The following is a 13,306-nucleotide window of genomic DNA, read 5'->3' on the forward strand; positions in this document are numbered from 1 at the left end:
TAATCGAATTTGGGTATCGAAAAAAAAATAACCCCCGATCAGTGCGTCAATTTTTTGAGGGATTACTGTACTATTGCGGTGTCTTGTCCAGTTTGGTAAAGATACTCATTGAGGAACATATGCTATATCCGTCTTCTTTTTCCTCTTGATAAGTTTGGTATAGTAAAGCTCGATTTTTCCACTAGTCATAGGTTTGTTTGGAAGAACACTAAAATTTTACAAGGAAACAGTTACAAAGATGAGCATCTCTTTAATTAATCAGATCTGTGAAGCATTAACAGCCTCCGATCTTAAGTCGAGTGATTAGTTTTATTATTTTAACATGTTCATTGCCAATCACGCGATATCGCGCGATGCGAGTTCTCACCAAACGCCCGATCACGCGTTATCGCGTGGGCGTCGCTAACTAAATAAAAAAAATTGGCCACCACACGAAATTCCAATTTTCAGCTTGGCAATGAACGATACGCGCGATGCGAGTTCTCACCAAACGGTCGATCACGCGTTATCGCGTGGACATCGCTAACTAAATAAAAAAATAAAAAAAAACTTGGCTACCACACGAAATTCCAATTTTCAGCTTGGCAATGAAAGTGTTAATGCTTACTCGCAGTTCACGATTATTTCCGCACTTGATTACTATGCAGCTGATTGTTACACGTTTCTCTTCCCTGATTTTGTTTAAATCTCTTACTCTAAAGATGCATTGGATATCAGTGTGAAAAATTAGTGTATTCCTGACTATGCTAGAGTTTAAATTAGTCCATTTTTAAAACTGCCGTTTTATTATTTACTCTGATGCGAAATCGTTATTTAGTTGAAAATTGTATTTCGTACTTCACTAAATTACTATCACAACAGTATACTGTTACCAGTGGCGCACCCAGGGAGGGGGCCAAGGGGCCCTTCTTCCACCCCAAAAGAAAAAGTTAAAAAACACTATAAAAATTTCCAAAATACTTTTCCTAATTAAAATTCATTTTTTATTTATGTTGTGTCATGTCTTCTATTTCTATACTACTTATGAATTAGGGGTCACAATAAGGTGAGAAAACCCTATAGCAGTGTTTCTCAACCTATGGTCCGCGGACCACAGGTTGTCCGCGACGATGGGACATGTGGTCCACCGGCTTAAATTAACTAAATAAATCTATATATTTTAATTATCCAAACAAAACAAATTAAAATTGGATAAGTAAGTAAAAATTATTAAAATAAAATGAATACTTAAAAAAAAAATAGCTGCAGCATGTTCATGGAATGAACATGCTGCCGCTATTTTAATTTGCAGCGACAGAATGACGAGTAATAAAAGAGGGGTGAAGGGAAAAACAATATAGTTTTATTGCTTCCACCTTCCCTAGCAGTTTTGTCAGATTTGAAGTGAACATGTATTATCCACATTTCAACCAATTGCTTGTTATTTATTGATTTTTATTGTTGAAGGTTTTCCTCGTTCAACCAAGACTCAGTATATCTCCAGAAGTGCTAAGTAATACTTAGCACTTCTGAAGTATTACTTCAGAAGTGCTTATATATATATATATATATATATATATATATATATATATATATATATATATATATATATATATATATATATATATATATATATATATATATATATATATATATATATATATATATTAGTTTTAACACGTTTACGAATTTTAACACTTTCGATTGAATTTTATTTTGCTACCGAGCGAACTCACACAATCTAATTAATAACAATAGTTTTTAGTTAGATACTGTGCTTGCCGGTGCAACATATGGTTTTGCTTGAGTCTATACAGCATAGTTTCTATATGAGGGGGCATGTGATTGATTAATTAGTGTCGTTTTTATCCCAGTTGTCTCTAATTGCACTATTTGTTGAGAAATATATTACACAGACTGCTTACACCTTATTCACTGACATAATAAAAGTACTCGTTTTTCTTGCCTCTGTAATATAGTGGCTATTGGGGAGTGCTTGTTGTTTACCGCGGGAGCAAGTTACTATCGCCCCGCTTTAAACGTGTTTCAGCCTTTATCATTTGAGAGGTATATGAGAAACTTTTTAATTTATTTTTTCGAAAAGTAAAATCAGGGGTGAGAGTTATATGCGAGTAAGTACGGTATTTCAATTATGGATAAGCACATTGGTACCTTCTTTAAAAGGAAAAATAGCTTGGATGACAGTGATAATACAAAACGAGTTTGTAATGACAGTTTGTGTGTAGTTTCTGAAGAGAAAGTGGTCTGTAACGAATCCAACAGAAACACAGAATTCCCGTCAGTTGCAATGCGATAATATTAATACGCTTAACGAAAGGAAAGATTTGCTGACTTGCTGGACACTCGACCAGTGGATAGCATTCAAAGGTAAATACAATTGGTTATTTTGTAGGAACATTTTTCTGTTTTGTGACTTTTCTCCCTTTACGGTAATTATGCCTACATTATTCTGTTATTATTCAACAATTGTTTACAGTTTTGAATGTGTATATAAAGTCACTATCAACAGTAGCCTGATTACGAATGCGTGATGAAAGGTACGGGGAGGTTTGGAGCTTTCCCGGATAGTATTCAAAAGGTAGATAGTATTTAATTGGTTATTTTGTATAGGGCCCCGAAACTTATTAGTTTAGAATTTAACCACTGGGAAAGGGTTTGTGTCCACCTCAAAACTCTGAAACAGAATTTGGAAACATTTTCCGAATAACTTTTAATAAGAAATTTCTGTGATTTCACGATCCATTTCAGGCTTGCAGTCACAAGAACGACCTTTCGTTATCAAAAAAAAAAAAAAGAGCAGCTAATTGAGCTTTCAAGTGACAGTGGACTTAAAATGCAATTCCGTGATCGTGGTTTTGCTCGATTGTGGATCTCACCTTCAGTGAGAAGTGAATTTCTCGTATTATCTGAAGAAGTCGAAAATCATCATGCAGTTTTCTACAACCTATCTTTGAGAGAAGGATTTTCATCACTCCTTCAAATAAAAAAACAAAAAACAGAAATCGTCTTTGTCTGTGCCGATCTTCGACTGAAGTTGACCAATATTGAGCCAGATATCCAGCAACTCTGCAAGTCTGAGAAACTCAGCCATCTCGTTAAAAGTAAATAGTAACATAATTATATCATATTATTTATTTGTTTAATAAAAATTAAAGCTGTTTTAATTTTTATCCACAAAATTAAATTTTGTGGATAAAAATGAACAATCTTTGAACTTCATGAACAATCACAAACATCCATGCCTACGGCGAATCATGCCGTAGGCATGGATGTTTGTGATTGTCTGTGAAAATACTAGTGGTAGTGGTCGGCGGTAGATAGCGTTGGTGTAGATGATGATTGTAGTTGTGGTTGGTGAAGACGGAGAGTTGTAGAGTAGGTGTCCTTCCTCTATGTGGACTACCTGGAGGTGTTATGTAATAATAATAATATCCACAAGCTTTATATGTTCATTGTGCATCACATAGTTTGAATTTGGCACTTGAAAATGCTGTATTTTTGTGACAAATAAGAAATTGGCATAATTGAAAAGGTACACCATTTCTTCAATACCCCCCCCACCCTAAAAGACAGGTCATCCTTGTTGTTTATAATACAGAGTGTTTCAAACAGAATGTCCGATTTGAAAATTGTATATTCGAAAATTGTAATTGTAATTGCACATTGAGCATTTGTAATTGTGATGAGTGACACTTTAGGCATTATTTCATACTTGGTAATTTATTTTGTAAATGTACCACATTTTCATTATTAAATATAATTATTTGAAATCGAGTCATTCTTTTTGAAACACCCTGTATTATAATATTAATATCTTTTATGATTTATGATATCTTTATTTAGCTTGAAAAAAATAATACACCTTACCATTGTCTAAAATAATGCAAAAATCTTATTGACTTAATTGCCCTAAATTTTGTTGATGATGTTGTGGCTCAATTAAATACCGTTCGTGAAACACCAGATTCTTCATTTAAAGATATTTACGATGAAGCATGTATAACAGCCAATAATTTTAATATTGACATTAAAAAGCCAAGGACATCATCAAAACAAACATTAAGGTCCAATTTCCAGCCGATTCTGTAGAAGAGTATTTCAGGAGAACTATTTCATTCCATTTATTCACCAAATATCGACTCAACTTCATGAACGTTTCACTCGGCACTGCAACATTTTGAAATACTGTATATATTTTTCTCTTCTACCAAATGGAAAAGATGCTTCAACAGCAAGTGCAATGGAAGAGTTTCGTCAGTTGTGTGAATGTTATGCCGGTGATTTGCTTTATACAAATCCAGCAATTTTGAACTCCGAATTCAAGTTGTGGTATAAGAAATTTGAAAAACTGTTTGCAATAGCTCCATGCAAAAATGCCGTTGATGCAGTTTCAAAGTGACAAAATGATATATCCTAACATCTATAACTTATTAAAAATATTTGCAACGCTTCCGGTAACAGCATGCGTCAGTGAAAGGTCGTTTTCTAACTTACGCCTTTTAAAAACCTATTTAAGGTCTACCATGACATACTCACGATTGAACGGACTCGCTTTGCTATGTATACACACAGAGAGAAATTAATGTAACCACGACTGAAATAATTCAAGAGCTTTGTAAAAAGAAAAGAAAACTGGATTTTATTCTTTAAATACATTTTTATAATCACCTAATGAATTTTATTGAATGAATGAAATTTAACGAATTTTAGTTGAACGGATAAAAATATTTTTAATGCAAATTCATTGCATTAAATATATTTTTATCCGTTCAACTCCCCCCCCCCCCCCCAAGATTAAATCCTGGGTGCGCCACTGACTGTTACTGTTTTCTTTATATTCTCTGCTTGCACTAAATAGAGAAAGTAATTCTACAAACTGTATAGGAAGTAGTTGTGCTGCATGACTTGTAGTGAGCTTTCAGAATATTGGCAAAGAAAGTAAACAAAGCGTATCCCCCCACCTCAAGTTATTTCAGCTCTAGACAGGCAGTTTAACGCTGGGTGGAGCAGATAACGGTCACAAACGATAAGCTGGAACTTTGCTTACTCTTAAGACCTTGCCTGTGGATCTTCCTGGTGATTCAGTTTCTCGTCTAAATCATGACGGAAGCCTGTGTCAGGTCAGTGCACGGAAATAGTTTCCGCTTGTATGCCTCTCGAAAAAGCACCTTTATCAGTTATGTATCGGTAGAAAATGATTCAAAAGGATCAGAGAAAATATCTGTGCAACACGCTATCGTTGCCTAGATAAATCGAAAAAAATATTTTTTAAATCAAAAGATAATCTGATTGTAATAGATAAATTTAAATAATTTTTTATTTGAAAATTAAAAAGAATTAAAGTGAATAAAAATGGGTAAGCAACTAAGGCACTGAATGGAAATAAAAGGTCAAAAGGGCCTCAGGCATAAGGAACTGCTTAGAATTATGTAACAGTATAATTTTTATAGTTGAATATAGAATGGCGTACAACCATCATAGAAAATAAGATGCTCTGGTATAAAGTCTAAATAAATATTGAATTAAACTTACATTTTATGCATAAAAATGTTCATTTGCTACAGTTTTAGCGGGCATTTATAGTATGTAATTTGCAGAACTTAATAAATAGAAGGTATGATACGACACTTATGAGTCAAAACATTATGACTACCTACCTACCTAGTAGCGTATTGAGCCTCCTTTGACTGAGATATCCCCTTGCATCTTGGCATTGTTCCACTAAACCAGGTGTCCTGGAGTATTCCAGACCAACTGGACAGAATGACGTCCCGCAGGTTAGCGACCGAATGAGGCACTGGCGTCGATCGTCGGACGCTGTGTTCCACATGATGCCACAAATGCTCGATAAGATTCAAATCAGGAGAATTAGGCTGCCGGGGGTGGGACGCACACAGAATGTTTGGATATGCTCTTCGAACCATGATTGCACAATGCAAACCTTGTGACACAGGTCGTTGTCCTGCTGTAAGAATCCAAATCCATCGAGCCACATTTACCTTGTCGGGCAATAGTTGGTCCGAAATAATCCCCAGTGGGAATTAAAGGACCCAGTAATGTCCATCAGAATAATCCCTATACCAGGATATTTCCCCAACCACCACCACCAGCCTATTTCATCCAACTGTGAGGCCCGATTGACCGGAAACAAATGGATGGTCTTAATGTTTTGGCTTATGAATGTTTGCTGAGAGGTTACACTCCTCTCAACAAATAATTTTTTGACAGTAGTTTTCGGTGTTTAGGAGGAAATAGTGTAATACTATTGGAATTAATAAATTGTTGAGAGTACTTTACCAAACAGATAGATACCTGGACTAATTGAGATTGAGTTGATAAAGGAAAGGAAAGGGGAGAGACAATTCGTGGATATTGTATATGGGAGTGGTGTGTAAGAGAGCAAGATTATTAATATTTGAATGGAGAGTGGTAGAATGTGTTGCCAGATGAGGTGATGAAAGAAGCAGATATTGTGCCACTCGACTGCTTCTTTTTCCAGTTTTTTTTAAAATTATTTTTTTATGTCGCTCCCGTCAACGAACTTGAAAACATATGGTGCATATGTTTTCAAGTTCGTTGAAACAAAACTATAGTGTTCTGTTTTGAAGAATTTAAGGAAATAGTTTAACAGGTATTCTGTACACGTCCATACGACTGTAACTGATTTTCTTTCATTCTTGCCATTATCGATTGGTTTTCATTTCAGTCCATGCTGTTTTATTTATTTTCCAATTACTTTCAAAGTCTCAGTCCTTGTTCTTCCTTCTGTTTGATATTCCAAGTCTCCACCATAAATAACTGTTCGGGTAGCATTGAACTATATACTTTGATTCGAAGTTCTTTGGAGAGATGTGCATATTACCATACGCTGTTTTTGTAAGTTTTACCATATACTGTTTGATCATAGTAGACCGCCCTAAACTTATTCTGTGTTTGATAGTTTTTATATAATTTAACCTGCATCTGATCAACATGCCTAAATAATTGAATTTTTTTAACCAGTTCCAGTTTATTTTCACCACTTGTAAATTAAGTTCTTCTCCACTTCTCCCTACTGCACTTGTTTTTGTTTTACTAAAATTTATATGCACTACATAATCCTTGTAGACTTTCGATCATATGCTTTAAAATTTCCTTATTATCTATACTGTATATTCTGCATATTTTATATGAAGTAAATTTTGTCCATTCACAGTTATTCCCATGTGTTCTGCAATAGGCTCTTTTACTAGTCCCTTCATGCAAAAGTTAAACAAATATGGCGAAAGTAGACCACCGTATGACACCGCTAATAATTTTTTTAAAAATTTTATTATTATTTTTTATTATGTCTCAGATAAATTACATACATAGATACAATAATATATATATATATAATAAATTACAAATGTGAATAATAAATTTTTTTATTATTTTTTTATATCTCAGATAAATTTCATACATAGATACAGTAATATTTATATATATATATATAATATTTATAACACATTACAATTGTGAATAACAGATACTTGCAAGTTAAAAATTTTCTTCCTCGAAGCTTAGCAGAGCTTATCTGAGGAAGATAATAGATGATAGATGGCGGTGATTTCACGGTTATGTTTCTATGCTGGTCACAAGCCAAGGTGTTGACTTTACTGTTTGTTGGTACGTGCTTGGAAGACTTCAACTGCTATTACAGTTTAACTTTTTTTTTTTTTTTGCAAATAGGGTTGGATTTAGACATGGTGTGTTTATTTCTTTGTGTTCTTGTAGTGATGGTTTTTGAGAGGGGGTTTGTCATAGGTTTGTATGTGTGTGGGGGGGGGGAAGCAGGAATTGCTCTAATTTTCATTCTCGCTATAATATTTATATAGCGCCTGTTTCAGCTCTCTGTATGTTCCTAGGTTTCTGTTGTTGAACAGCAGTTTGTTTATCATGTCAGGTATGTAGAAGTTTCGGGTGGCTTTGCCGTATGATTATTATACTTATATGTTATGTATTTTGTTGACTGGTCTTGTTATTTGATATGTTGTTCTGGTTACTCTATAGGTTGGGCTGTAGTAATGTTTTAACATGACTGTGTAGTGGTATAAGCGTTTCGCCTTAAATATTTTGTGTTTTGTCCGTGCTTCCTTCATGAGTGTGGGTTGTTCCCAGAATATCAGTTTTACCATTTTATCTTGCAACCATTGTAACCTGTTAAGTCTGTAGTCTGCGCAAAATGTGTATGATGTGATTGCATGTCTTAAAATGTTTTCACATGATGCTTTATAGATTAGTATTTTTATGTGGGTTGGGGCAATCTCTTTTAATCTGTATAGTTTGCTTGCTATTATCCTAAGCTTGGTATGTAGGTAGTTTGTATGGCTATTTCAACTTTGATCGGCATCGAAGTGAAGTCCGAGATAGCGTGTTGTTTTCATCTGTGTGATGGTTGTGATTTTAGGTTCTGCACTTTGTGTATAGGAGGATGAATGTTGGACAGTGAGATATTTAGTTTCTATGGGCAGGGTTTGGGGTTTTTTGAATACCATTAGCTTTGTTTTTCCAGGGTTTATATATATGCCGTTTTCGGTTAACTAGTTAGTGATTTGATTGCATATTTGTGTAAGCATAATGCGTGTTGCATATTTGTGTAAGCGATATTTGCATTGTTGTGAGTGGATACTATGGCCGTGTCGTCTGGAAGATTGTACTTTTTAGGGGAAGGTGGGTTATATCGTGTGTGTTTATGTTAAATAGAATGGGAGATAGGACAGCTCCTTGCGGTACTCCACAGGTTACATGTACCTCTTTGCTGTATGCTGATCCTATACGTGTGGTGTGCTGTCTGTGTTTCATGTATGCTTTAAACCACTGGAGTAGATGACCTCCAATTCCGATATGCGTTAGTTTCGTAACAAGGTTTTGTGTGTTAGTGTGTCAAATGCTTTTGTTAGGTCAATGAATACCACTAATGTCATTCTGTTTTTATCCAATGCAGCGTTTATTAGATCTGTGAAATCTTCAAGGAGTGTTGCTGTTCCTTTATTTTTTTGAAAGCCATATTGTGTTTTGGGTATGATTTGAAAATTTTCAACGTATGTGGAGAGTTTCTGATGCACGATGCACTCCATGGTTTGGTTGATTATAGGCAACGTGACGATGGGTCTGTAATTACTTATAATGTTTCTTTTTCCCTGTTTGTGTATGGGTGTGATTGATGCGGTCTTCAGTGTTTCAGGTATGTGTCCCGTTTCGAAGATTTTATTTAACAGTTTTTGTATAACTGGAAGTAGGTTGGTTGAGTGTTTCTTGATATCTTTTGGTCTGATTCCGTCTATCCCCGGTCCTTTGTTAGGGTTAATTTGTTGAATTCCCAGTGATAGATCTTCTTTTGTTACTGTGGGGAACCACATCGACTGGGTTGCTCATGGACCTAGTGGAGAATGTTCGTTTGTGTGAGGAAAGGTTGTTTCTTGTAGTTTTTGGACAACAAAGTTCACGAAGTGCTGATTAAAGTTGTTTGCCAACTGTTTGAGGGATTTGGGATCGCAGGCAAAGCTGTGTTTTATTGTTTCTGAGGCAGTGGTTCTGTGTATATTGTCCAGCATTTCATTAATCAGGTTTCCTTTATGTCATTCTGAGCTGTTGTTAATTTGTTGTTGTAATAGTTTCTTGTTGCCGTTCTAATCTATGTTGTTAGGAGATTCCGTTTTCTTTTGTATTCAGCTTTTAAAGCGATATTGTTCGCCGACTTCTTAAGTTGTTTCCGTAGGGCATCTTTTCTTTGTATGTCTATTAATATGTTGTCTGTTATCCATGGATTTTGTTTCGTTTGGGGGCGTATTTTTATTTTTGTTAATGCTTTGTTATATATTTTGTTAAATGCAAGTTTAAGATTATTATATACAGCTTCAGCAGAGTCTAAAGATGCTATCTGCATCCAGTCTGTTTTTCAGATTTCTTCGTTTACTATTATTTCGTTTAGAATGCTATAATACTGTTTTGTAGTCTCAGTGAGTTTTATGGGTTCTGGTTCAGTGTGTAACTGTAATACTGTGAAATAATGGTCTGCCAATTTGCATGTTATGACGGCTGCTGTGTGGCTGTTTGGAGGGGCCCTTATATTTATATGATCAATGCAGGATGAGGTTGTTGTGTTTCCGACTATCTCTTCTCGTGTATACGACTGTATGGATGGGGTTATGTTATATGCCGATAATAGGTCTAGGTATTGTTCTGTGTTGTTATTTATGTTCCTAATGTTTATATTAATGTCTCCTATTACTATCAAGTATTCTGAGGCACCTACTCCCGTGGCTGAAAGCCATCTGTTTAGACCACCCAAATTAAGCAACACAAAATAGGAATTTTGTGTTGCTTAATTTGGGTGGTCTGTATATTGCGTTTAATATCAAGGAGCTTTTTTGTTCGATGCATATGTTTTTTGCATATTCTAATTTATAGTTTATTTTTGTTACTTCTAGTTTATGTTTGGTAAATATTATTATACCACCGCCTCGTTTTGTTTGTCTGCAGTGTTTGTGTTGTTGGAAGTGTGGCATTTGGTAGGTGGATGCCTCTTTGTTTGTTGTAGATACTTCAGTCAGTATTAAAATGTCTATGTCGTCTATATCTTCCTTCAGATAAGCTTGCAGGGTCAGCCAGTATTTTTGAATGCTTCTGATGTTGATGTGGAGAATAATCATTTTTTGGTGATTGTCACTTGTTTCCATTCTGTTATTGATTTCAGAATGTGGCAGATATCATGTTCCGAGGTGATTACGTCTGCTTGATGGTCTGCATTCATGTTGGTTGGTGTGCTGTTCCTTCTTTACGCGAGTTGTCAACATTCCTTTCAATGTGGCAGCCTGTTGAGGTCTTCTACGGATTTTATTTCGATTGGTTTTGCGTCCTGTGTCTTTCTAAGAAATATTTTGCTGTCTCTTATCCATATAAACTGGTAGTTTTTTTCTGTTTTTACTTTCCTTGCTTGGTAGAATATTTTCTGATAATATGGCATTAGGTATTCGGACAAGTATATTGGGGTATTGTCGTGGTCTCCTTTCAGATCCTTGACTAGTGGTTTTTTAATCCCGCTAGCTTTTATAAGTGTAGTTTTTGTTGGGTGTTGGTGAGTCGCACTACGACGAGAGAAGGGCGGGAATTATTTTCTCTTTTCCCTTTTTGTGGTAACCGATGCGCACTGACTGGATGTCTTTTGATTCAATGGGAGAGCCAATTTTTTTGGCTTAGTTGTATTACGATGTCTCTTAGATGTTCCGTAGCAATTTCTGGGAGACCATCTATGAGGAGATCATTTTTGTACGGCTATTGGTTTAAGAGTTCGTACTGTTGCTTTAAAGAGTTTAGTTCTTGTCATAGTTCCGTTGTCTCTTTAATTAAATTATGCTGTCTTTCCGTTAGCTCTTTAACGCAGTTTTTATTTTCTCTGACGGTCTGTAATACACCTTCTACCGAGTTATTATTAAATTTAATAAATATCTCATATTGGTTGAATTTTTCTGTAATTTATGCGCTATGTTTTTGAAATAGTTCTCCAACAAAATCGATTAAACAGTCTTTTAGGTTTTGTGATCTATTTTCAAGTAATGCATTTAAAGTTGGCTCACCTGGGTTTCCGTTGTTTTCTTTGTTTTTAATTCCCTCTGCTGCTGATAGCTGTTTACAGCCTGCGGTCGAAGGCGACATTCCTTTGTTGTCTCTGCAATGGGGACACTTCCACTCGGCACGATTCTTGTTTGATTTTCGCTGCCAAGTAGCCTCAGACAATCCTGAATAGAAAATGCATGTTTCTCTGGCAGTTCCTACATGTTACGTTGTTTTCTTCCCCTGTTAAGTCTTCTTGGCATTTGTAGCACTTCATATTTCTTGTTTGACGATCTTGCTGTAATTTCTAATATGGCGACTTCCTTTGTTCTCTTCTCGCGCAGTAAACCAACATATACTTCGAACTTTGAATACTTATAATTTACTTATTACTTAACAGATACTTACAGTTTTTACATCAATATGTTCGTCTTGAAGAACGGAATTCACTGATATACTTTAAATTTTAATTCACTACTTTGCAACTTAAAATATGAGAGCATCGAAATAGCGTGCTTGCGACCTCTTGCTGCTATATATTAAAAAATATATAATAATAATAATAATAATAATAATAATAATAATAATAATAATAATAATAATAATAATAATAATAATAATAATAATAATAATAATGGAACATATAAACTCCATAAACTACTGTATAAGCCCATTAAAAGCTTTACCACAATCTAAGCTAAAACAGCTCCTCTTAGACGCAAATGCTGTAATTGAAACTATCACAACCAACAGTATAAAGGAAACAAATCAGCCCCCATACAGCACAGCCTATATCATTTCAGTGAAGCTTGGTTGCAAACCGAAAGAGCAAACGCCGAGGATGAAACAATCTGCACCATGGAAAATCCGGTTAGGACGAAAGGTTAACAGGCTTCGAGCTGATCTAAGCAACTTAGGTCAGCTCGAATGAAGGACGGTTGAAAAATAATAACATCAAAAACAAACTGATTAACACATATAATTTGGCCAACAAAACAATTGCTGAGGTTATAGAAGAGCTAAAACAAAGAATTACAGCGACTGCACAGAAAATTAAAAGATATGAAGCAAGAATAAACTAATATGTACAAAATATGCAATTTCGACAGAACCAACGTCAGTTCTTCCAGTCTCTCCAGAGAAATACAAATGCAAACCATCATTCACTCGGAAAAGAAGAAACATTCAAATTTTGAAAGTCAATCTGGGATAATCCTATTGAACACAATAAAGATGCTTCATGGATTAATGAAATAGAATCAGAAATGAAACAAAAACAAATGCAAAATGTCATTATCACTAAAGAAATGATCAGTTCTCAAGCTAGAAATTTAAAAAACTGGAGTGCGCCTGGCAAAGACGAACTAGATGGATTTTGGTTAAAACATCTAACCAGTCTACATGATCGAATGGCAGAACAATTTAATTATTTGTTGCAGTCTGGCTCAGTGGAAGACTAGATGATATCTGGGCGCACTTTTCTCTTCATGAAAGATAAGGATAAGGTTACAGACCCAAGTAACTATCATCCAATAACATGCCTACCAACTATGCTTAAGCTGTTCGCTGCAATCATAGCAAATTCCATATACCACTACTTATCAGATTTATCCGATTGAACAAAAAGACAATTTTCAAAAATCTAGAGGAACAAAAGACCCGATCCTTATTAATAAAATGATTCTCAGAAACTCAAAAAGACGAAAAACTAATTTAAACATGGCATGGATAG

The sequence above is a fragment of the Typopeltis vanoorti genome, chromosome 15 (genome assembly GCF_054136105.1).
Source record: "Typopeltis vanoorti isolate ZY-2024b chromosome 15, IOZ_Tvanoo_1.0, whole genome shotgun sequence".
Lineage (NCBI taxonomy): Eukaryota > Metazoa > Arthropoda > Arachnida > Uropygi > Thelyphonidae > Typopeltis > Typopeltis vanoorti.